The following is a 27,273-nucleotide window of genomic DNA, read 5'->3' as shown; positions in this document are numbered from 1 at the left end:
TGTTGCCTCCAATTTTGCGTCCTCAAAGATTTTACCCGGCATCTTCGTAAATGTTTTAGGGATTTACCTTGAATTTAAGATAGATTAATGCCGCATTATTATGACAAGTCTTCACTCAATTAAATAAAATAATCTAAAATGAAATTTTAGATTCTTTACTCTTTTTTTGGGGCTTACCAAGAATCTGTGTCCGAGTTTATCTCTATGTGAGTATTACCCTATTTAATCCTAATTTTGTTTGTATTCCTAGCCTGATCATCCTCTTGTTGTGAATTTTAAGTCAGTTTTGCTCGTTGTTGTGAGTGAATTCATTACATTACGTCATTTTCCCTAAAGGGGGATGATGTGGTGAAAAACATCTTATCCTTTAATTTAATACATTTCATTTTCATGTTTTCTCTTGATCCATTCTGAGACCATAGCTATGTTTACTAAGCAGAATAAATGTCCACAACACAACCCAAGCAATTTTGACTTAATTGGGGATTCATCCCCTGCCCATTGTACCCTTCCAGCTTAAGTGACTTTCTGGATACTGGGTCCGCCGAAGAGTTACGCCTGCTCTTGGTTTATTGTTCTCCTTCGTACACCATTCCTACGTACTCCGCCAAAGATGGTCCTATTTAAGAACACGACGTGCTTGCCAATCCCAATCGAGCATTGTCCACAGCGGCGATACCCAACCTTTTGGCGGAATTCCGAGTACCAATCTGCCACGTGCTAAATTTTTGGCGAACCCCCACTTGGGAAACGCTGCAATAGAGGACTACCGCACCGGTCCCATCATTATTTTGTACATGATACAGTTACTATGGTGGTGAAGCTTACCAGACCTCTGGGTCTTACGAAGTGTTTAGTATGTACGACTTCCGGCAAGCAGGGATGGAGGTGCCAGAAAAAAAGAGAAGAGAAAAATTCAAACTGTGCTCAGTCTTCAACGCGATTTATTCTGCTCCGTTTCATTTTAACTGTGCTCTTTTTTGCTGAACGCAGTTGTATGAGCAACCGCACACTGTGCTACTCATTGAGGAGAATGTTAATACACTTTGAATACGTTGATGCGATGCGTTGGCGTATGACAACTACGGGTAGTTTTAACATGGGTAGTGCGTTGAGAAAAAACGACGATTGTCAGTAGCGGTCATTGCCATCAGAAAAATATTAATCCATTAATGCAGTTGAACCATGATTCTTACATTTAGTATATTCAGTTGAGTTTGGCTGCCCGTGAACGCAACTGGATCATATGGTTAGGCATGTCACAACGGCAACAGTGCGAAAAATGTTATTTAGATATGGCAACATTTGAATTCCCATACATTTGCTTCTTGACGCGTACCAACAGGAAAGTCCCATTATAAACAAAGGCAATTCTCCGCTAAGATTCAAAATATAACGACTTTTGATTGTCTTGACGCCTCTGAGTCTATAGTTGCTGTACGCGCACCGGTTGTTTTGTTTTCACGTTTACTGCTGTAGCTACCGAGAGGACCGGGAGTAAAACCGAAAGTTGCTCATTTAAAGAGCGCATTGAGAAATTTTTCTGCACGTCAGTTTTTTTCATTGTGTTTGGTCTGTTTCTCATTGTGTGGATTTACTTCTCATTTCTGAAAGCAGTTCTGCTCATTGTGTTGAACAAAAAAAGTTGCACTTTTTGCACAATGAGTGAGGAAATAACAAGCCTGCCGGCAAGAATACGTTTGCTGGTTACTTAGCTGTAGTTGTTTGTAATTGTTGACCTCACCTATGACCCGAGCTATACAAATTCGTCTGTCATTTCGAAAACGTCTCCGTCGATTACAATAGTTCTGCCTATGTACCTAAGTAGCACACATTAGGCCCATTTAGTTGAAGCAACCGAACTACGACTAAAATTAGTCATAATTCGGTTACCACTACTACATTGTAACAACTGTGTTAGTAGGGTAAGTTCTGTCGTACTCGGTTCGCCCTGCTAGCAGGTAGTTCAATTTCGAGTCCAATTTCAATGTCCCATTTTAAAGCCAATTTCTAATTTAATTTCATATCCAATTTAACCCGAATGAGCCCAGAATTACCCCGCAAAATTAGTCTAATTTTCAACTTTGAGATGCCATTGCATTAAAGTACAGGCGCTCAAATACTAAATCAAATATTTTTTGTTAAACTGTATCCATTTGTGTTACGAAAAAATGTTACTAAATGTTGGAAATAAAATTCTGTTTTTATTTTATGGCGAAAATTTCCCATTCTAAGTCCAACTTCGAGCCTTCCCAAGCAACAATGTGAGTTTTATTGTACTCTTATGGCGGTTTTCATTACCAATTTTGGTCTTGAATGCCATTATAAGATTATAAAAAAACCCAAATTGTTACTTGGGTTATTTAATACCACGTTTACCTCCGATCTCGAGTTTTACTTGGTCCCTTGAATTTAATGTCCCATTCTAAGTCTATTTCCGAGTCTCATTTAGTTCCGATTTCATCTCCAATTTCAGGTCCAATTTCAAGGGCAATTGAATGTCCGATTGCAAGGTCAATTACAATTCTAATTTGATATTCAACCGAGGTCTAATTTCAATGTCCCATTTTAAAGCCAATTTATAGTCTATTTTAATCTTTATTTCACCACTGATTTCAAGTCCAATTTCAAGTGGATTTTCAAGTCCCATTGCATGTCGAATTGCAGGCCTAATTTTAAATTAAAATTTAGTTCCAATTTGAAAGTTCAATTTAAGTACGATTTCATGTCCAATAATTAATTTTAAGTTCAATTCCGAGCCTAATTTAATTCCAGTTTCATGTTGAATTTAAGTCTAATTTTAGGTCCAATGTAATGTCCGATTTTAAGTCCAATTTCATGTCTAATTTAAATACAAATTCAATTCTGATTTGAAGTCTAATACCAAGACTAATATGAAGTGCAATTTCAAGCCCAATTTTAAGTGCAATGTGTAGTTTCATTGTGATCCAATTTCAAGTCCAATTCATTGTCCCATTTCAAAGCCAATCCCAAGTCGAGTTCAGCTCCGATTTTAAGTCTAATTTCTAATCTAATTTTATGCCCGATCAATCAAATCATCAAATCAAATTCAATTCTGATTTGAAGTTCAGTTTGAAGCCAAATTTTGGCTCAACATCTAGTCTAATTGAACTCCAATTTATGTTCGACACAAAGTCAAATTTCTAACAACTCCCTAACTTCCTTATATCGTTGAAGTTTTGATGACTTTTAACAGCAACTCCGTTTCAAATATGTCTGAATTGAACGGGTTTTCCAATAATATGTTCATAGAACATGTCAACCATTAAATGTCTAATTACAAAATGAAACTGTTCTCAATTTTTACTGCTGTCCCAAATTATTAATATGTTTTTGAAGATTGCTCTGGTTAGGCACATTGCTATTTTGTATTATTCAAAGCAAGCTCACCTTGGCTAAATTTTATAAATCATCATTATTAAACATTACCAGTTGTAGCACGCGCGCGTCACCTCACGTCTAATTTAGCGAGAATCAGAGGTATCCATCCTAATTTTTTGTAATTTCGGCGGAAAAATCCTTTTTTGATGTAATAATCTAGAATCACTATATCGTAATCTACCGGAATATATGACCAAAACGCCTAAATGTAAAATTAAAAAACTATGTTGCAACTATGATACAATCCAAGATGGCATTTGTTCAAGTCTTTGCTTACGCTTGTATACTATTTAACCCTCCGTTACTTGCGCTGTTGTATTTTGTACAACGTCTGTGAACCGTTAACTTTATCTCGGTATATCACGGGATTCCAATAACAAACAAAATTACTGTTTTCAGCAAAGTTGATACGCATACCAAGATCTTTCAAACGGTGGAAAAAGTTTCATAAGTTTTTCACCAAGTGGCATTACTATTCGAGTGAATTCTGTTTTTAGCACACCTATAAATCCAAGTTGACGCGAGTAACGAAAGGTTAAAAGAGAGACAAAATCGAAAGAAATTTTTTTCACCGCTTTTTGATCATTACATCGCTTGAATTTCCACTTTTGGTTTGTGCTAGAAGCGTTAACACTCAATTTTCTTTAGGTTGTGCAGCCAAGAGACAATTGATTGTATACAAAAAAAATTCATTCATGACTAAGGGGCCATCCATAAAGTACGTCACGTTTATAGGGGGAGGGGGTTGACCTAATCGTGACGATTTGTGACGAAGGGAGGGGGGCTTAATGTTATGGGACGTCACATAAAAAAATTTCAAATGAAAAATTCATTCGGAGAATTATCATTTCTGTAGAACATGACTCATTTATTCGTCTTGTATGAACTCTCCATTAAGGCTTTACAGAATATGCTGTACACCACTGAAGAGCTCCTTGAGTACCGTCCTGCCTAAAAGATTTTTGCAACCGAAAATAGCAGTTGCACAAACTCCTGAGGGGCTACGGCATTATTTCGCCTTGATGTTTATTCAGCCTCCACCGTTTATCCAGACTCTTCCGCTTATTCAGATTATACCGCTTATTCAGAATCTTCCGTTTCTTCAGACGGTACAGTTGCAGACGGTACGTCTTTGAGCGATACAGATCATTCAGACTCAGTTGCTTAATCAAACTCTTCTGTTTATTCAGGCAGGTCCGGTTATTCAGACTCCTCTGTTTATTCAGATTCCACCGCTTATTCAGACTTTTCTGCTTATTTAGAATCTGCATATGCAAATTTTACCGCTTATTCAGACTCTGCCGCCTATTCAAACTTTCTCGCTTCTTCAGACTCACCCGCTTATTCAAACACATCGGCCTATTCAGGGTTTTTCGTTTATTCAGACTCTTCTGCATATACAATCTTCTACTTATTCAAATTCTTCCGTTTATTCAGGTTGTACCGTTTATTCAGGCTCAGTTGCTTATTCAAACTCATCCGTTTATTCAAACTCTACCGCTTATTCAGACTCTTCTGTTTATTCAGAGTCATCAGATTATTCAAAATTTTTTTGTTAAGGGGCCATCCATAAAGTAAGTCACGCTTGTAGGGGGAGGGGGGTTGACCTAAAATTAACGTACTGATGGATTTTAAAACAAATAGTTAATTTTTTTGAATGATAACGTTTTTTTAACATAATTGTGTGAACAGGACTCATTTATTCTTCTAGTATGAACTCTCCATTAAGACTTTACAGAGTATGCTGTACACCACTGAAGAGCTCCTTGAGCACCGTACTGCCTAAAATATTTTTGCAACCGCAAATAGCAAATTCCTGAGGGACTACGGGGTGCTACCAAGGACCAATGGCAATGTTTCCCCTTGATATTCGCGCTGAACTCAATCGATGAACATAAATTCATACCGAAGTTCCACGGCTGGTTTTAAGGTTCTTCCGTATAACCTATACTGTCCTTTATTCAAAAGCTCCCTGAAGGATAGAGTTTGTGCCACTTGCGAAACAAATTTCGTATCTAAGGTAATGTTGTATGATTGCAAAAATTACACAAAATGACAAAACCCTTCAGAAAAGTTCACGCCTTGGAGTGTTGTTGCAAGGCGTCAGTATGAAGACCTGATTCTTTCAACTAGATCAGACGAATTTGAGTGGATGGATGTAAAGGACAAGGATATGCGCGAAATATTAATCGACGACACATCAGCGACTTCGAAAGCGTTTTCGATCGCATCAATTGGAGATTATCTTCAAATACCGTAAATCGATGACTGATAAGCTCGAAAATTTTTATTTATTTGCTGAAATTCATTTTTAATATTTGATGAATTGATTGTAATGAATTATATTGATAGCTTGGATGAAAAGGTTGGAATGTATATTTAATTATTTTGTTGTGAAGGGGAGGGGGGTTAGCCGTGGCGTGACGTACTTTCTCAGGGGATCAAGAATGAGTGACAAAATGTGACAAGGGGGGAAGGGGGGTTTGATTTTGGTCAAAATTTGCGTGACGTACTAAATGGATGTCGCCTAACAGTTTTTATAGTTTGATTTTTAAAGTCAACTGCAAGGGGGGGCTAACAAAAACTATAAAAATAATTTGTAATGGCATAATTGGAATGAAAAAAAGCAAAACTAAAGTAAACCTGTGACAAAACAGGAGGAAAAACGGAACATAAAAAAGTAGAAAAGAAGAAAACCGGCGAAAAAAGGGAAATAAAAAACGAGGAGAATCAACAGTAAAAGTTGAAGAACGAAAAGGAAACAACCATAAATGAACCGAAGAAAACGAGAATGAAAATGAGGATAAAATGGACAGTAAAGGAGTAAAAACGGGATAAATAGAGAAAATACGGGTTAGAAAAGAAAGAAAAAAAAAGAAAATGTTGGGGGATAGTAAAAAAATGAAGCAATAAAATAAAAAAGGAAGACAAAAGGATTAAGGAAAACATAATGTGTCAGAAGGAGTGGAAAAGTAGGACATAGCATGAGGCAGAACGGAACAGAGGAAAACGAAAAAGGAAATGGAGTTAAGTGCGAAAGAAGATAAAATCCGGAACCGAAAAAAGGTAAAAGTGGGACAGAAAAGAGCAAAACAACGAGACTGCTATTCCTGTTCCTAAAAATAAAAGACGTAAAACGGAACAGAGGAAAATCAAGACTCAGGAAACGAGTGAAAAACGAAGAACAACAAAAAGTGAAAAGAACAGTAAACGAGAGTAAACGAATTAGAAAAAGAGGGATACAAGAAAGGAAATACGGAAGCGAAAATAAGAGAAATCAAAAGGAAACAGATGAATAGCGATGGAAGAAATTATTTAGGAAAATCGATAGAGTAAACAAGGAAAACGAGTAAGAGAGGTCAAAGAAGATATAAAAGGAGAAAGATGGGACTTAAAACGGGAAGAAAACGAAGAAAAGGAAAACAGGAAAATGGACTAAAGCAAAAGACAACACGGGAGTGATGAAAAAACGGGAGATAGAAAACGAAAACCAGAGAGGAAAGGGGAAAAAAGGAGCCAAAGACTGAATAAACGTGACAGAAAAGACAAAATACCGGGGCATCGAAAAGAGGAAAACGGGATACATTTTTTTAGTTATTTTAATGGAAGGAAAGGAGTTAAAACAGAGTTAGAAAAAGACGACAGCCTTAAATACTACGGCACTGAGATTTCAACCAGGTTACTGACATCTGCACATCGTTATATCATTGTATCGAATATTGTTATGTTTGCAACTCAAATTCTGCACCTGTTCTCTTTCGGACCCACAAAAAATTCCGTTCCAGATGATAGATTGCTCATGATGTACGTGTATAAGCTATAGTTTAGGTTACACATGTATTAGTTTCAGTTTTGTACAAAGCATGCAGGCAGTGAGCTGCGACTCTTACAACGATGTTGTTCTGATGATGTTCTGTCAGGGGCCTGGTTTTAGTTTCACGCGGAATAAGGTACTTATAGCTAGCCAACAACCACTAGAAACCGCACTTCACTGGATAATTTCAAGGATTTGGGATGAAGAGAAACTAGCGGAGGAGTGTCCCAACTACAAAAAGGGCGATCGGCTAGATTCCTATAATTGCCGTGGAATTACGCTGGTTAACGCCAGCTATAAGGTGCTCTTCCTGATTTCGTTACGTCGTCAACCGCAATAGCAAGAGAATTCGTAGGACAATACCAGGTGAGCCTTACTATAGATCAAATTTTCGCTCACCGACAGAACCTCCAAAAATGTCTGGAGTACAACGTACCCACGCATCATATTTTCATGGTTTTCAGGCAGCATACGATACAGTCGAGGGCGAACAGCTTTGACAGATAATGCACAAGAACAGTTTTCCAGACAAACTGTGGCGGCTGATCAAAGCTACTCTGGAGCGAATGATGTGCTACGTGCGTGTTTCGGGGACACTCTCGAATCCCTCAAAATCGCGCAGAGGGTCGCGACTTAGGAATGGACTGTCCTGTATCGTTATTCAACATCGCATGTGATCCAACAAGCTCGATCGAAACTAGAGGAACGACCTTTAGCAAAAGTAGCCAACTCCTAGCCTTTGCAGACGACCTCGACATCATTACTAGAAACCTTGGGATGGTGGTGATAATCTACTTCAAACTTAAATCGGAGGCTAGAAGTGTTGGCTTACATCTCAATGTGGGAATTTTGGGATCTCTGGTCACCGCTGACAATAATACGACTAAGAAAATTCAAGGTCAGGCGAAAAGTGTTACGGAGTATTTTTGGTGGAATACAAACGGGTAGCAGAATGTGTCGTAGGCGTAGGAATCACGAGTTGCAGGCACTACTTAGAGAAATTACCATTGTGCATTTGGCGAAAATCGAGGGATTACGGTACGCTGGAAATCATCGCAAGGATGCTGGACGACTGTGTAGTGAAATCTGTTCTCTTCAAGAACCCCACCGTCAAAAAAATAGAGAGCCCCAACGTGCTAGATGGCTCGACCAGGTTGAAGTCGACTTGCGTGTGTCGAGACGCTCAACGAATTGGCGACAAGTAATCCAGAACCGTCTACAGTGAGGAGGATTTCTTTATACGGTAGAAGCCACCTCGGCTCTATGCTGATAGAAGTTAGAAGTAAGAGGCTTATAGTTATGATTATTTAATGTAAAAATCCTTTAGCCCCGGTAGAAGTTTTATGACTGTCCGTCGTTTATGCTTGATATTGCGGTGTTTCTAGTTCGATAAGACTAGGCAGCAATTGTTAGCTCAATGTGATAAAATTGTCTGAAGTAAATATTCACAATCTTTAATACTCTTTGCCTTCTTACCTCGGTTGCCTTCATTTTATCCACCTAAGCTGGTTTTCACTTTTGCCGAACACCCATCGTCCTAATTCTCTCTTTTGCGAATGATTTTATTACAATTTATCATTCTTTCTAAAGGAGGAAGGTGTGGAAGTTGCATCCTTTTTCATAATTCAGTATATTTTGGTTACATGTTTTCTCATGTTTAATTGTGAGAGTCTATATGTTCACCAAACATTCTTAACATTCTTAAGCAAACAAGAGACCAACTTTCAGACTTCCGAACTGAGTTGCTGTGCTTAGTTACACTCATTGAACCCTACTGCCTCATAGAAGCTAAATTTGTTAAAATCATAACGGGTGACAACTAAAATTGGAATTGTTGAAAAAAAATTGGTGAACGTTTGAAAACGGTCCGTTATCGGCTATTCGGCGGAGCTTCCGTTTGATGTCGGAACAGGAGCGTTGTACGGCCGTCATGTCGACTTTACGAATGCGTCTCTTGATTCTACCAATCAAGCTATGGACGAATGCCAAGTGCCCCTATTTATACGGAATTTCCGTGTTTCCTGCCAGTGTTATGTAAGAAAAATAGCTTTTAGAGTATTGTCGATGTAAATGACATTCTTTAAATTGAAAAGTTCAAAAACAAACAAATTTAGAAATGTAATTCAACCTCACAAGTTATAGTTATCCAAATTTTTGTTTTTTAAAAACCTTTCGGCATTTACCGGTCCTTTTTGAGCCAGCTTGGAATTCAGCAGAGCAAAAGGAAAAAAAGGGCTAAACTGTTTTTGCCATCTCAACCATCGCAGCACTGGCTGCCGGTAAAGTTTATTCAAAATCAGCAGAGATAAAGCCAAGAAAAACCGGACGGACGAAGTGGTGAAAGTGGCTGACTTCAATGCGTTATGTTTGTGCATCCGAAGCTTGAACCAGAAAAGCGAAATTTAAACACTTTAATTAGTTTAGATTATACTCGAAGGAACAGCAACGATGCTGCTGTGGTTAAGTGATTAAATTTCCATGAAAAAGTTGCCACGCTCACGTTAATTATGTTGGATCAAAACTTTCCGACATTGCAGTACAACCTAGCGCCTCCGTCGTAAATTGCGGAAAACACTGCTTGTAAAGGATTTATGTCCGCACTCATAAAACATGCAATCAAGTCAACGAGGATACCCATTTCACATCAAATAAAACGGCAGCGTCAGCCGGATTGGTTGCTGTCCATGAAATTCATACAATAAAGCTTCGAAATTGGCCGCAACTGCAGATTACATTACGCGGTGAATGTTTAATTCGACGGCCATTACTTGTTGACTACTCTCCTCCGGGCCGCCGTCACAGGACCACGGTCCAGTTTGACAGTGCAAGCAACAACGCAAAGCTGGCACTCGTCCGGGCGGGAGAGAAGAAAAACCACATTATACACGCTCGTCGAATGAAACATACAATGCAATTGGTCATTTTGTGTTCCAGGGCATGCAAAAATAAAAGCAAATTACATTCGCTTGCCTCGCCGAAAATGTACCCATTTCTTGTTTCCGTCCAGCAGAAAAAAAAACACTCCATCACGACTACATTGACCTGTGCTGCTATGCTGGCCGACCAACCAAACGAGGGAATTCGTGAAAATTACCCTCCGCCCGAGAAGCGAACCGGCAAACAAATTTATGCAAATAAGGACCCATCATCAGGCGAATATTTCTTTTTTTTTACTGCTCCGCACACGTTCTAACCGACAGACCAAACGGTCCGGTCGGTCGGTCGGTTGGTCGGCCGGGTCCTGAACCGGGAAGGAAATATAAAAAATAAACACACTCATCCTCAACAGGGCTCCGAAATCGTGAGGCGAACAACAGGTAGGACAGTTGTGTGTTGTGTAAAATGGCCCAAATCGGGACGAAGCACGTCCGCCTCCCCCGCGCCGTGTGTGTGGGTATGTGTGTAACATGCGCAACAACGGATCTTTTGAATTGACGAAAAAAAATAAACAAAAAAAAAGTTTTTTGCCGGGTGGTAAACAATTCGAGAAAACAATAGTGATACTCGGAAGGTCATGGTACGAGTGTTTTATGAGATGTTGTAAGCAGTGGGAGGAAATTTGGTTCACTCTTTGATTCGTACCGTTTTTCGTTTGTTTTTTTGTCGGAATGAGAAGCTATGCGATGATGATGATGGTGTGTGGATGGAGTGGCTATCAAATGATGGCTTGGCCTAAAGGCAAATTTTTTTTGGGGGGAACTCAGATTGGCAACATGCGCTGTTTTGGCAGGTAGCGGCCTTAATTCTGTCTGTAATTTGGTCTAATAAAAATCAGTTTCAGGGAGGGATATCGACTATTTGAGATTATCCGATAGAGAGGTAGAACTGATATATTGATTGCAACTTATGTATTGCAGGTTCCACAGGGGTGGAACAGAGGACCTCTTCTTTTCATATTGTTTTTCAATGATATTGCTCTACATTACTTGGTATCGGTTCAGCCTTCACCCATTTGTGTTATAAACTCAAATATAGTAACTTTAGTACCGTTATTCGTGTTTAAACAAATACATATATTTTACAGAAATATCACAAACGTATTGTGTAAAGTTTTTTACGCGATAAATATTTCCACCATTCGACACAGTCTCACTGCACAATCCTAGCCCATTAAAATTCCATCACACCGGTAAAAGTTCGTCTACCGGCAATCAGCTATTTCCCTCCAGTCCTCCATCCCCCCATTTATCGATACCCCTCCCGCACCTATACTCAGGTATGTAATACCGTTAAAAGTCGCCACTGCAGCAACCTCGAGCCCGCCGAAGCCGGAGAGCGTCAAATCAATTTCCGTTCAGTTCATTTTTCACAAAACCGTCTAACTTTGCTGCTCGCGCGAAAAGCTAACAACCGCAGTCCTGCCGGCTGCCGGCTGTAGCCTGCGCCTGTCGCCTGCCTGAGCCTCTACGCCGCCGCCGGATGGAAACGCGTCCGTCACGTCAATGCGAACGATCCAACTTTAAAACCGAACAAAGGGTGCAGATTTATTGCCCTCAGCAAAGCGTGCAGAAGAACGCGCTTTGAATGCTTCGTTCCACTTCGGGGACCCCGTTTTTATTCTCTTCGCAACTTCCATGGAAACTGCACACGGTAAAGTTTGCTGCCAACCAACCCCGATTACACACCGTTTTCTCTTCCTGTCAGCCAGCACCAGCCCACGCGTAGATCAACGAGCTCCGGTCTTCGGCGAAATAAGACGTTCCTTACTCGTTGCGCGCTACCTCACGGGATCGCAGTGCAACGCAACGAGGAACAGGTGAAAGCATCGCTAATGATTCGTCCTTTGCCATGGTGACTGATGCCACGGTGGCGTAGAGTACGTGCAATGCATTTCAGCACCCCCCAGCCGAAAAACGGGACGATAAAGAAATTACCAGCATCAAAATCTTTCGCTTCAAAAGAGGCAGCGCGGCGGAAATAATTGCGCCACCCTCGTCGGCGTCGGTCGTAGGGGTCGCGGCATATCGTACGTACCGAACGAAGGTGTCATGAAAAATCTGAACCATTTACAAGCAGGGACGAAAAAAAATCTCCTGAGGTCACCACCCTGCCTGACACTGACTGAGTGCCCATGTGACGATGAGGAAACAGTGAGTGGCGCGCGCGTGAGAATCGGTCTGTCTGTCAGGACTTCAGGACGACCAAAACTGGAAAGCAGTCAGAGGAGAAAAAAAATCTGCCCTATGCCCGCACTTTAACCGGCGAAAAACTAACGCCGACGACATTTATCAAATAAATTACTGCACGGAGGTAGTGTACGCTTAGCGTTCGCAAAAAGGATGTCTTTTTTGCCCGGACCATTCCCACCTAGCAGACGTGTTATGCACTCTCACGTAACAATTCGTCGTCGTCTGAGCTCCGTCAGGACCGTCAACCGCCCACCTGCCTACCTGGAAGGGTGGATGGGTGGATGGGATGTCAGAAACAGCAGAACGTGGCGCCGCTTTCGGGAAAAAATAAAAACTATTTCCATCGTCACGGTTTGGCGATTTTGCTCCATGCTTAAGCGAACTGTGGTGGTGGTGGTGTGCACGTGTGTTGGTGTGTGGCTAGGTACATAGGTGGGGAGGTATATGTCAACGAGCTGTAACGAGGCACTCTGATAGGCAAACTTGAGTGACGGAGACACAACGGGGAGACACATGAATAGTACAGCCGAGAGTACGATGAAAAGATTGGCACCATCATATATAATCAGTCATCATGTTTTGCTGTTCGTTTTTTTTTCTCTCGTTGTTACTGGCAGCACGGAAAATTGTTGCATCATAATCAACGGAGCGAGAAGTTGGTACGAAATTTTGCCGCTAACAGGGAAATAATTGCGGCAGCTTGGTGAAAGTCATTTGTTGGAATTCGTTGCGCTTTTACTAATTAGAACGAAGTTTAAGGCGCGTATGTTTGCCATGTGCGTTTAAGATCCACGAATTAATGACAAAACGAACTGTTGGATTTCCTATATTAATTTTGTCAATATTTAATTTTTGGTATTAAGCAAACCGATAGTTAGATATTTTTCCGAATATATACATGAATCGAATTTAATTATTGAAATCAAATGAAAGCAATTTTAACGCGCGACGTGACGCCATTGGCAGTGTACCACTGCTTTGTCGAATTTCAACAGTGACAGCTTGCCAAGTTGGACCACCAAAAGAGGCAATCATCCTCATGCCGCTCCAGAATAGGCAACAACCTCTTCTGACGGCACTACTTCTGATAAATTTCCTGATTCATGTCTCAAAAAACTACAAAAGCGTCAGCGTTTTCAGTCAGATGAGATTTTAATGCTTATTCAAGCGTTTGTCCGGAAGCCCAATCGTATTTCATTAGCAAATTCTCGTAGAGCTCCCTAAAACGTTTCTTTGCGCATGGATATTTTTCAAGTTTTCCAATGTGTAAATTTGAAAGTCCAATAGACTAAAATTAAGAAAATATAAGAGCCCACCGTTTAAAGAAATGCAAGTACGCGAGGTATTACATTCAATTCTGTCTCTAGGGTGCTTTCCCGTATCCTGTTCTGTAGACTGAGACCGTTTGCTAGTGGAGTCCTGCATCGGCGAGTACCAAGCTGGTTTTCGTGAGGGTCGCTTCAAGACGGAACAGATGTTTACCCTGCGTCAGTTACCAGACAAGTTCCGGGAGTGCAACTTGCAGACTCATTGTCTGTTTGTGGACTTTAAGGCGGTGTACGATTCAGTCAAACGAAATGGGCTGTGGTAGATAATGCTAGAGCATGGCTTTCGACGAAACTAATTACGCTGGTTCGTGTGACGCTGAATGGGTCAAAACCATGCGTCAGAATAGCGGGTCAGACCCGCTTTCGTAACGTTGGAAGGACTGAAGCAAGGGGATGCACTCTCCAAGCTGCTATTCAACATTGCCTTGGAAGGTGCAATATGAAGAGCAAACGCGGAAAGAAGGCGGACTATCATTACAAAATCTCACACGTTTCTTGGTTTTGCGAATGCCATCGATAACATCGGAATCAACCGTAGAGCAAAACCAACTTCATTTTGGTAATGTGGATTGCAAATTTGACAGCAATATTCGAGAGAGACGCACCGGCGAGCAGTATACAGACTTTAAATGTTACTGAAATCTTAGCGATCCGAATAATGAAACCTTCAGTTAGTTCTTCCAAATCTAGTTCTTGAAAAAGTGAAAATTCAGAGGGGTTGTGTGCAAGACACGACCGCTTAGTGTAGCATGTATCCATACATGTAATAATTCGATTCTTCATATATACATGCTACATGCAGCATATAGAGTAGGACGGGGCATAAGTTTGTAGTTGTCATCAATTTTCGTGAGATAAAAAGAAGGACAACAACAAAATACATTTTACAGTGATGCAGTAACTTCACATTCAACTAAAATCGTCTGGAATAATAGTGTTATGTAAAATAAATTTTTCATTCTTCTGATCAAGTGCCAATTCGCACTTTTACCCCACTAGCGGGGCAAAAGTGCGAAGCTCGATTCCATGAATTTAGCACAGCAGTAGCTAACAAAACCATATTATCCTCAATCTGCGTTATGTTTCGGTAAGGAATATTCTCTACTTGCACCTTTCCCATTTTGCGTTGGTGTATTGCAGCCCCTGTCAGATCGAAACTTTTCCAAATGTTTGTTTTTTGTTTCATCAGCGGAAAAACATTGTTTTCCTTCGGTTAGCATCTGTAGAGCACTCAGTTTTCTGCAGATCTTTCATTTCTAGTATCTGTAATGTAGTGCCTAATGCTGTATATAATTAGCTATACATGTTTGCCTCGTCCATGAATCGCACTTTTGCCCCGTTCGCGAATCGCACTTTTACCCCGCTAGGCGCTTGACGGGGTTAGATTAAATTACGGAAAAGCGAAATATATTTTGTAAATTCTTTTCACCGTATTTTCAAAACAGATATGTGAGTGACGTTAAACGCTGTTACAAATTTTCAACAAGTAATATCCTCCTGTTGATATCGTATTTGCCGTATAACGAAAAATTACATCAAAACCGCCCTAAAATAACATTTGCACATAACTCAGCAACTATGCTTCGTAAGCATTCAAAGTTTACGTTAGATTCAAGCTGTCAAAGTAGTCACCCATCCACGCCAATGTAGTCAATTCACTCGGAATCCGCACCGATAAATCATTGAATCGCACTTTTACCCGCATCGCACTTTTACCCCTCCTTACTCTAATATTATCGTTCTAAGTACATTTACAAAATTGTTTATCTTCAGGACTTCAATTCAGTCCAGGTTTACTGGTAATGAATAATTCCCGTCCTGTTGGAAAGCAAGGGTTTGGTCACTTGTTTTTAGAATCGAAGTAAACGAAACCACAGGTGCATTAGATTGTCTAACCGGGCCTGGGAAGCAAAAGAGTGCTTCCATGTGATTGGCTGATTCGTTAGTTTTTGACAATGCCTACTATTTATGCTCTTTTCAGTGGTAATTTGACACATTATCTTTATATTTGCTATATTTATCAATTTTTAGAAAAAATTTTGATCGATTGATTGAAATATCTCTAAAATCCATTTAAAAATGGCTGACTTATAAGCGCGCAAATCATAACCACTTTTCGTTACATGCTCATTTCTCGAACTTTTAAATTGCACCCCAATATAGAAAACAAAAACGTAGTTCCACGTTAAAACAAGCAAATTTGCCGAAAAAATAACATTTATATCTCTATTCGGTGCAAGTTTATAGAGGTTTTTATAAGAAAGTTCTTTAAAAATTAGTTTTTCTCATTCAACAACAACAAAGTGGTTCTAGAAAATTATCGAAGTACTCAAAACACATGTTTTTGTTGAATACCGCAAATCTCTAGGACATTTAGTTGCTAAGTTATCGCATATTCTAGCTGTATTTTTTCTAAACTTCCCAAGCCTTTAGAATAAAATGAGGCTAGTGGATATATCAAATCAGTGCTTCATCTTACATCTTAGGTCAAGTACTACAAATATGCACAGGTGCCGATTGTCTCCACCCATTCATATGAGAGTAGGGCAAGCATATATTTGATGTATTTTGCGTTCGCCGTAGGATTAATACCCGTCCGCTTTTTTGTGTTAGTAGATTGACACATGGTTTCTTCGGTAAAGTTGTAGAAAATGTGAAGGCAAAACCCTTTGCTGAAAAAATGATATTTTCATCTCTATCGGGTATAGAGTTATTGAGCATTTTCTTAGAAAGTTCTTTAAAATTAGTATTTTATACTTAACTTTTGTTGGTTACCTTTTACAAGAACATATTATTCTAGACAATTATCGAAGCACTTAAAACACACGTTTGTGCAAAAGTTCGCAAATCTCTATGACCTTTCCTTGCAAAGTTATCGCTTATTTAACCTTACTAGTGCATTAGGGTCATTTTCGACCCATCGGCATACTTACAAAGCTTGATACTCAGTAACGGAATGAGCTAGAGACTTGAAATTTTCTGACTTTGCCTAATTTTGGAAAACTAGCATTGTGAGGGAGTTTCAGCTTTCAGCGACATCTAGGAGAGCCACAGCAAACAAAGTTACATATTATGCATTAGGGTCGAAAACGACCCAAGTTTTGAATTTGCTCTCATTAATCCATTTTCAATTAGAATTTCGTTAACTTTACCTCGTTTGAAAGGTATGGCCAAAACCTGGCACCCAAGGTATATTAAAGAATATTTGTTGACTAATGGCCACTTCTGCGTCGGTTTCAGAACACCCACCCACCACCAGGTCCGGGGGCATTTTTATACTTTGAGTTAATTATTTTGCGGCACATCAAATCACATTGTCTTGATAAAATAAGACTAGTGGAAGTACAATGGGGACATTTTGGAATGTCCCCGAATGGCCACTTCCCCATTGTTTCCGGAGCACAAAAACTGGGTATCGGATGTTCCAGGACCGATGCTGATGTGGCCATTTACCTTCAAAATGTCTTTATTATATTTTCAATAGTCTTATGTTATCAGTGTGACGAAATTTGACGTGCCGCACCTCATCTCATAATGCGACATATAAAATCACATCGGCTTGATAAAATAAGGCTGATGGAAGTAGAACAGTGTCATTTAGAAGCCAAATGGCAACTTTAACATCGGTTCTGCAACATCCGGTGCCAGTTACGGGGGACCTCAAATCATATCGCGTTGATAAAATAACAATAATGGATGTACAATGAGGTGTCAGTCGCATATAATCCGGTACCCGGTATTTATAATGAACCTTAAAACGGGTTAACCCGGGGCAGATGAATTACCCTGCAATCCAAAAATGTCCCCAAAAACCGGAACCGATGGTGAAATGGTAATTTTGGCTCCAAAAATTTTCCATTGTACTTCCATTAGTGTTTTTTTATCAAGCCAATGTGATTTGATGTGCCGCATGATGAATTATTTTATCAAAAAATGTTCTCATAAACCGTGCACCCGATGTTCCGGAACCGATGATGAAATGGCCATTTGTCTTCAAATTCTTTCCATAGCTCTTGTGCCGCAAGATGAATTATTTCAAAATTCAAAAATATCCTGCGGAACTAGGTACCGGATGTTCCGGAACCGATGGTAAAGTGGCCATTTGGCTTCTGCATGACCTTATTTTGCTCCATCAGTCCTATTTAATCAAGCCAATGAGATTTGATGTGTCGCAAGATGAGTTATCCTAAAATACAAAAAGGGCTGGTACCGAATGACTAAAACATAAATGGCCGAATCACGAATGGCCGAAATCCAAATGGCCGAATTCCAACAACAGTCACAGAAGGCCGAATCACGAAAGGCCGAATCGCGAAAGGCCGAATCACGAATGGCCGAATTACGAAAGACCGAATCTCGAATGGCCGAATCACGAAAGGCCGAATTTTCCCGGAACAGAGCTCATGTTGTAAGACTTTACACATTTTGAATAAATTTTTTCATCTATTTCTCTCCGCGAATTTGAAACATCCTCCTGAAAAACCTTTAAAATTTTTACCCTCTATTGCTATTTGTTCCACTCGCAGCTCTGTGATGATCCGCGTCATAGATAGGTGAAGGGGAAAAGCTGTACCTTAGTTTAAAAAAAACAAGACATACTCTGCGTCTTTATTTTGGTAGATAGAGTATAGTTGATTGAAGATTCTTTGTTCCCCTAAGCGCGAATTATTTACGTTTATTATAGGGTGCGAGGCCTATTGACCGTGTCAGCAGCAAATGTTTCCTAGATGATTCAGGGCGAGACGGCCACAGGCCGCGAGTGTGCGCTAGTGACCCACCGTCGGAAGCGCCGGCCACTGCGGGGGGGGGGGGCAGCCCCCTTGCAGAAACCACTACTATTTAGGTGCCTGCATTTTCCTAGGTTTACTTACTAGTAGGGATTATCCCTTAGTCAAGTCCGACCGAGCGGCAGCGAGTAAGGACAGCATATACCCAACATTTGTGCAGGCTGAAGGCCGTGATTATTTTCGGCCGAATATGACGTTCGGCCATTCGTGTTTCAGCCTTTTGTGATTCGGCGATTTGTGATTCGGCCGTTCGTGATTCGGCCATTAGGTATATTATGCCATTTGTTATTTCGGCCTTTTGTGATTCGGCATTTTGTGATTGGGCCATTTGTGTTTCGGCCATTCGTAGGTAATCCTACAAAAATGGTCACAAAAACCGGGTACCGGATGTTCCGGAACCGATGGGGAAGCGGCCGTTTGGGTCCAAAATGTCCCCAATGTATTTCCATTAATCTTATTTTATCAAGCCAATGTGATTTGATGTGCCGCAAAATGAATTATCTCAAAATATAAAAATGTCCCCCGGGACCTGGAAGTGGGTGTTCCGGAACCGACGCAGAAATGGCCATTAGTCAACAAATATTCCCTAACATATCTTGGGTGCCAGTTTTTGGTCATAGCTATTAAACGAGGTAAAGAAAACGAAATTCGGGTTGAAAATGAATGAATGAGAGCAATTTCAAAACTTGGGTTGTTTTCGACCCCAATGCATAATATGTAACTTTTTTCTGATGCATTAGGAAGGTTATACTTAATTTTTTCTCAACTTCACGAACCTATTGGATAAACTGAGGCAAATGGATATATTGAATTAAATTTCCTGTAAAATGCAACCAACAGAAGCTATGCATGAAAAACTTATTTTTAAAGAGCTTGCAAAGAAAATACTCTGTATCTCTACACCCGAAAGAGATGGAAATATCATTTTTTCAGTAAATTTATTTGCCTTTATATTTTCTACAACTTTGCCGAAGGAACTAGTCTGAGTTTCCCAACACAAAAAAGTTATTTTTTTTATTTTATTTTTATCAGTATGAGTATGAGAGTCTCCCAGTTGGACCTCGAAGCCACGACGCTGGCCTAATAAGCCAGTCGCCGTATGTTCGAATCTCGGCTGGGAGAGGCTATTAGAGTGTATAGGATCGTAGCAACTGGCCCTGCAATTGTCCTGTACTCTAACAGCTGGCTGCGAAGTCTGTCGTATAAAAACAAAAGGTCAAGTTTCGATAACGGAATGTAGCACCTAGGCTTTGCTTTGCTAAGCAATGAGTAACTTTGGACAGTTTAAGGCTATGAGGGGTATTCCTACGAACAAAAGTTCCGAAGACAGTATATTGATAAAATGAATGTTACAGACGGTAGGAAAAAAAGTTCACTTTTCACCCTTTTGGACCACCGTGCAATGTGCAAAACAGTCTAACTGTTGCTGAAGCGCATGCGCGTGGGCGATAGAGCTGATTCTACTGAAGATTATCATACCGTCGACGAGGACAAACGGGAAATTTTCAGTTTAAAATTCACACCATTAACGAATAGAAGGAATATCAATGGTCCTAGGTGGCAGCCTTGAGCAAATCCAGATGGTGCAGAAAATTCATCCATCGGTTATGTAAGAAGTATACGATGAAAGATTTGTCACATTGGTGCGCTTTGGCATAAAGTCTCAACAATGTATTGTTTGCAAAATCTAAAACACGACCCAATACAGTAAACTCAACAAGTTTGTCAAACGACCTCAGGGTAGGTATTCCACGATAATTTTCAATGTGCATTTTATCTCCTTTTTTATAAAAACGAGAACGAGAAATAAAACCGAAGGTTTCCAAAGAGTTGGAAACTTGCTTCTTGCCAAAGACATATGAAAAATGTGATGCAATTTTTCAGTAGAGTAGCTGTAATTCCATCAGTGCTTGCCTGTCTGACTTTATCATCGGTTCGTCTAATTCGATGTGGGTGTAAATGACTGACCACAAAAAGAGACGCCTTCAGTGGCAGTTTAAATTTGTTCCAGGTCCAAAAACTCCTTCATAAACACACCTCCAAAAAAATAGAGGATACTCCAAGAGTCTACGACCCAGAGAACCAAAGAGTCCCAAATTGAAAGAACTCAGGAGCAGGGCCTTTAATTATCACCGAATTTCAAACAAAACAGAAAATCTTTTTTCTTAGCATACATTGTTTTTTATGCCTCTGAGTTTCGTATGTACAACTGCACAGTGATTTTCATCGTAGTATACAAGTTCAATATATCGTGAAAATAGAACAGAAGAAAGTGATTTTCAAATCCACAAGGTGATATTCACTTCAGGAAAAAAACAATTTTAAATGCAGTAAATGAAAAGAAAAATCTTATGTCCAACAGCTGAATGCAATAGATGCTAAATAACAACATAATTTTTTTTTATTGATTTTCACTGCTCAAACGTGAATATCAGTTTGTTACAATATCACAGGGCGCTGATATTGTATATTCTCGTGCATGAAGTTCATGCTTGCTGCATTTAGTTATTATGTACGTTTGATCAAAGCAAGCAGATTTTCAATGCAAGGTAGACTGATAATCCAGAAGTTTGAACGCTATGCTGATGAATATTAACAGCACTGCTCAGGAGTCCTCAATTGAAGAGCATCCAAGGGACTGAAGCTGAGAAAATCAAAGAGGTCAAAAATGAGAAACGCCTAATAGCCCAATATTGAGCAAATTCGAGAGCCTAAAATTGAACGAAACGAAGCGTCTAAAATTGAGACAATTCGAAAGGTCAACATTGAAGGAATTCAAGAAACTAAAAAAAGCAAGACCTTGACTGCTACATTCCGTTATGGAAACTTGACCTTCAGTTTTTATACGACAGACTTCGCAGCCAGTTGTTAGAGTGTAGGACAATTGCAGGGCCAGTTGCTACGATCCTATTGATTCTAACAGCCTCTCCCAGTCGGGGGAATTCGAACATACGACGACTGGCTTATTACGCCAGCGCAACACCTCCAGGCCAACTGGAAGGCCAAGAATCTAAAATTAGATAAAAACAAGGATCTAAAATGAAGGCATACTATGCTTTCTATGTTCTCAGAATGGATCAAGAAAAAATGTGAAAATAATTGGTACTGAATTTTAGAAATAGTGTAATTTTACCACACCCTCCCCCTTTTAGTAAAATGTCGTAATGTAATGCAGTTATTCAGAACACGATAGAAATTGATCACTTTTTAATTAGCTTATAACCACTTTAACAGCATAAGTCCTGCGCGATTTCTGTAGGGTAAGGATTTGAACCCGCGTCCTCGGTGTGAGACACACGAAAGCTATCCACTGCATAAGGATTCACCCCTCGAACAAATTCATTTTAGAATATACGGAAACAAAATAAATTAAAACAATGGACCTCTAAGTAATAGCAAGCAGTAGTTTTCTATTTGGATTCGGCACAGTCATAGTTGACAGTTGAGTTGAAGTGTGTAGGATTTCGGTTTGGTAAAAATTGATACAGATAAATTCAACCGAAACAGGACGTGGCCTTTAACACGGGCCTGTCCACTTTACGGAAGTTGAACTGAAATTTGCAAAATTCACTACCAAAGCTAGTGAATGTTGACTTGACTTCCTGAGCTACCTGACGATGCCAGGCACGTTTCGTCGACGTCGTCGTCGTCAGAGCGAAACAAGTCAGCCGCACCCGGCTGCAAACCGTTCAATAGTGATGCTTGCTTGCACCTGCCAAACGGAAATTGCACCCTCGAGCGCTAACTGCACCGAAGACGACGACGATGATGACGACGTCGACGTCGACGCACCCCCGACGTCCTCGATGACAAGCACATTAAGCTACCTTTTACTTTTCCTTTCTTGGAAATACCTTTCACCAGTTAACATTAGATTCTAGCATAACCGACCGACGCGACGGGAGGAGTGAAGCAGTTGCATCATTAAGATTTCAAGCCGTCCCCAGAACCGTCGTCGGTGAGCAAAGGGAAATTGCTCCTCAGTTCGAGTTCGCTACACGAAACAAACTGCTGAAATGGTTGTCGAGAGCCTTGATTGCGCTAAACCGGCAGGTAGTAGGATGTCAGTCAAGTGAAACTGCAGCCAGCCAGTCTGAGAGTCTGCTAGCAGCAGCAGCGCAGCGGGGAAAATGAATAGAATTTTCAACTTCCTTCGCTCAACGGCAATCGACGGCCGGCGGAAGAGTTTCTGGAATGCACGTGATTTATTTACGACAACCAATGCAATCGACAGGAGGATGCAAGACCGATGCAACTGGCTGGAAGAAGAGGGCACAAAAATCTCAGCATCCGGTGTTCTTCGAAATATGCTGAACCGCTTGATGCCGTGAAATTGGAATTGCATACAGGACAGAACGAATACAGAAGAAGAGCCAGCCAGTCTCCTGTGCTGAGTTGTGCTGGTTTGCATTCACCGGAATGCCGGTTGTATCCACGATGAAAGCTACCAGGCAGGAAGAACACTTTGGGGTTGCTTCATTTGAGGACTTGACTTGAATGAAGAAGTCAGCGGAAAGGACGACTGCACTTCTGAGCAGGATGTTTTGCTAGTTTCGACGAAAGGAAATTTGTTTAAATAATATCTATTCAAAATAAACTTGAAGTGATATTAAACGGGATGTCTTAGATCTTTGCAATGAATATTGCTTATAATGAATGATGAGAGAAATTAATTTAACTGTCGTTTCACTTCGTTATGATAGGATTACATAATGAAAATCAAATCATGATTTGAAAACGAACTATTCTCTTATCGAACATTACAACGTTTGACTTTATCGTCTATTTTTTTTGGGAAGATAGGTATATCCTTCAGAAAACCCTCACGTTATGAGTATCATTGTGTCCCTCCGGGTGACCAGATGCTTCCGTTCAATAAAGCTTTGTTAGCAATAGCCACTTTTCTGATTGATTTGCTAAAACGACCAGCAAAAACGATCTCAACCACCCCCGCCTCTCGGAACTGGACTCGCTTCGGCTTCCGTAAATGGTTCCTCCCGTCCGAAGCTTGGTCATCATTGTGCAGACATTTGCCATCGTCTCTCATCATCGATCTTTTTCAGGTGAACATTGTATCCACTCAACTCACCCTCTGCCTGTGCCATTTGTTCGACAGTGTTTGATGAGTTGGACGAACCTTGTTCCACCCGCGCAGTCTGCCAGCAACATGGTGGAGGTTGACAAATTGATCGGATTACTTTGGCCTCCCACGGGTTGGCTCGATGTAAGACAAAAGTTCGTTTCTTTTTGTCAGGTGTGCTGGGCCTCCCAGCAGATGGATTTTCCGCAAAGTACAATTATCAGATTGGAGCGATGAAAGTTAAGTTTGACCATTAGGAAAGTCCGCCCGTGCATTAAGCAGGACTTGACATGTGCCGCTAGGGATGATCGGCACTGCCAAGTTTATCATACTGTTTTGCATTTTCTTGGCAACATATTATGAGATAATTTATTTTGTCTTCTCATGAACTTGGCGACAAGTTTCTTAGCAGCTTCGGGCGTCAAACCGGTTCGTGCACATGATAATATCCTGACATGTGATATTTGCATGTAAATTCTCATAAATCTAATGCAAAGCATGCCACTCGCAGACCTAATTTATTAAAACAGAACAAAAGCTACATCTCCGGTTCGAGCGTAAGCCGAAAAAAATCCCATTTCCCAAGAGCGTGTGGCGTCAGCCCGGCTCCTCGGACCTTCGGGCAAAGAGCCGTGCCATTTGGGACTTCATCAAAACCATGCATCAACTTTCTTTCGTTGTGGAAAATAAACATGCGAACTATCGCCGGAAAGAACCAAGAAAACTATCACGCCATCATAACCGTAGACCAGATCCGCCCTGAAGGAGTAAGCAAATATTTCTGGAAAATGAAAGCAGTATAAGCTTCGCCAGAGCCCTCTCTGGCCGTGCTTGCCTCGCTTCCATCGATGACGGTTCACGATGTCGATGCACGTGCCGTGCAGCACTTGCAGTTTGTGGATTGCATCGAGTAGTGCTCACTCACTGCTGCTGTTGCTGCTGGCTGCTGCACAAGAAAGGATAAAGCCAAGTGGTATTAGATTTTGCCGTGGAATTCCCTTGGATGGCTTTGAAGTGCCAACAGAGCGCGCGAGCGACTTGGACTTGCGAACGAGCTGCAACCTTTGGCTGCCAGAGCTGACTTTGAAAGTTTTCCTCCAGACTCCACAGACGCAAACTGCTGCTGGGAAGCTATTTTTCTGAATGCGAACCGGTAATTGCTTTCAACTTAAGCTCTCGGTGGATGTTTGCCGGGAAAAGAGCGAAACATAGATTCAATATAATTTTACGTTGAAATCATGTTGCTTGCGAGATATTTACGCAGAAAAAAAAATAAAATACCACTGAATTTTCTAGATTGAATTAGCAAAACCCATGAGTCTATCAATCACTTTCCCCAACTAAAGCGGTGCTAGACCATAGCGAAAATAAATCCATTTCCTGCTGGTGAAGTCGGTACCAACCAACTAAGCGTTCGGAAAGTATCATTAATTTCATTGATTGTATACACAGCAAGGAAAGAAAGTTCAATTCCCCGGATGTATCGTAATTCATCATCGCCATTAATCGACAAATGAGTGTTGTGTAAGAAATCGATAGCACGCAGCGCACCCACTCGTGAGCCTCGTCGTGGATGGAAACCCTGCTTGATGAACATTCCCTCCCGATGATGGCGATGATGGGAAGAAACAATCCCGAACAAACGGTCCACTACCTACGAGCCATTTATTATTTTCAAATACTATTAATAGGCAATATTCTTTTATTGAATCATTCCACTCCGCGGAATGCCAAGGTTCGGTTGTTAGTGGGAATACTTTATGATGGTATTTCATTATCAGGAAAAATATGTATTGAATTTACGGTGGCACCAATGCACGTAAAAAGTATTTTTATTTTCCATAATGTAATTTATCGCAAGCCTTACAATCAAGAGAATAAACTATTGCACACCTATTATGTATAAAAGAAAATCTTTTACCGTTGATTTCATAACACTGGTTCCAGTAAAACCCAAATTTTAACGATGGCTCATTCTTGTGAAATGCTTTTCGAAAATTATGGTCAGTTCTCACCACTATAGCGTTCGGGTGGGGTGCCCGAACTTTGAGACGAATGATTTTGGTCTGGAAAAACGTACTAATCGCAGAACGACGAATCCATTATTACTAATTTGGGCTTGACGTTTTACTTCTAATTGAACTAGAATTTGGATTTGAAATTAAATTTGAATTTGGAGTAATTTTGACCGAGAGTTATACTTGGAATTACACAAGAAATCGGACTTAGAATAGAATTTGATGTTTTAATTTGGAATTGGACTTGAAATTTTAGTTTATATTGGAATTGAAATAGACTTGGAATTGGATTTAAAATTGCAGTTGGAATTTGCCCGAAAATTGTAATTGAAATTGTATCTGAAATTGGACATAAATTGGATTCAAATTGGCCATGAAATTAAGCCTGTCATTACATTTGGAACTACACTTAGCTTTGGAATTCAAATTGTACTTGAAATCAAAGTTTAAATTTGACTTCAAATTGATACCTAATATGGGACATTAAATTAGACTAGAATTTGAACTAAGCTTGAACTTGAAATTTAACTTCAAACCGAACATGGACGCGGAATTATGCATGCAGTTTTACTTGAAATTAAAATTGACATTGTCTTACACGTTCTACCTCTTTTCTGTTCTGCTTTTCCTCTTTTCCTGTCTTCTTTTACCACTTTTTGTTCCGTTTTTTCCATTCATTTTTTCTCAATATCTCTCGTTTTCCTTTTTTTCTGTCCCATGTTTCTTGTTTCATTGTTCAGTTTTTTTTTCGTTTCCTATTCCAGTTTTCGTTATTTTCAGTTCTGTTTTTCCTCATTTTATTGGTTTTTTGATATTCCTCGTTTCTTTCTCGTTTTCAATACTTTCTGTTTTTCATTTTTTTTTTTCATTTCCAGTCCTCGTATTATTTTAACTCTTTTTTATCTCGTTTCCTTCTCGTTTTTCGTCTTCGTCTGTTCCATTTATCTTATTTTGGTACTCCGTTTTATCGTCTTTTCTATCTTTTTATTCTTTGAAACGGTGGTTCTACAATTGATGAAGGGACGGTAGGGGAAAGTAATGAAAAGTTGTTTGAAAATGGAGGGGAAAGAGTGGAAAGGTGAGGGGGGGGGGGGGGGGATTATTGGTAGCTACGCTTAACAAGTTGTCGTTGTGACTCCTACAGTTCTACCTTTTATTCAATGCTGGAAAGACCGCTGGAGTCCAGCGCCTCTATGGTTCAAAGGTACAAGTACCAGCGACCCACATGCCCTGGCGGGTGTTGTGGGTTCAAATCCGGTTATAATCTCTGATTAAATCTTGGTTCTGCCTATGCACTTTCCAGCATTGGACAAGAGGTAGGAGTCACAACGACAACTTGTTAAGTGTAGCTACCAATAATCCCCCCCCCCTCACCTTTCCACTCTTTCCCCTCCATTTTCAAACAACTTTTCATTACTTTCCCCTACCGTCCCTTCATCAATTGTAGAACCACCGTCTCAAAAAATATTAATAGGGGATTGTCCCCTGTTGTGAAACGGCCCCGGTTGTGAAACACCCATAATTTTTAACGTTTTTATTATCCTAGTGCAGTCAAGTTACTAGCAACTTCTAGTTTCATAGTAATATAACTTTTGAGCAAACAACGGTCAAATTTCAACATTTACGATGCTTTATAGGAAAAGTGTTTCAAAAAACACCCAAAAAAGTTTTTTGGCATGTTTTGCAATTGATTATTTTGTGAACCAAATGGAATA

General features: G+C 40.2%; 1 protein-coding gene across 1 annotated transcript in view; it reads left to right on the top strand.

Moving 5' to 3' along the window:
- LOC128735253 (protein O-mannosyl-transferase Tmtc3-like) overlaps positions 1-27,273 on the top strand; it is a 450,482-nt gene that overhangs the window by 202,825 nt on the left and 220,384 nt on the right. The window lies entirely within an intron of this gene.

This window comes from Sabethes cyaneus, chromosome 2 (genome assembly GCF_943734655.1).
Source record: "Sabethes cyaneus chromosome 2, idSabCyanKW18_F2, whole genome shotgun sequence".
Classification (NCBI taxonomy): Eukaryota; Metazoa; Arthropoda; class Insecta; order Diptera; family Culicidae; genus Sabethes; species Sabethes cyaneus.
The sequence above is the reverse complement of the archived record's forward strand: the minus strand, read 5'-3'. Positions and strand labels throughout refer to the sequence as shown.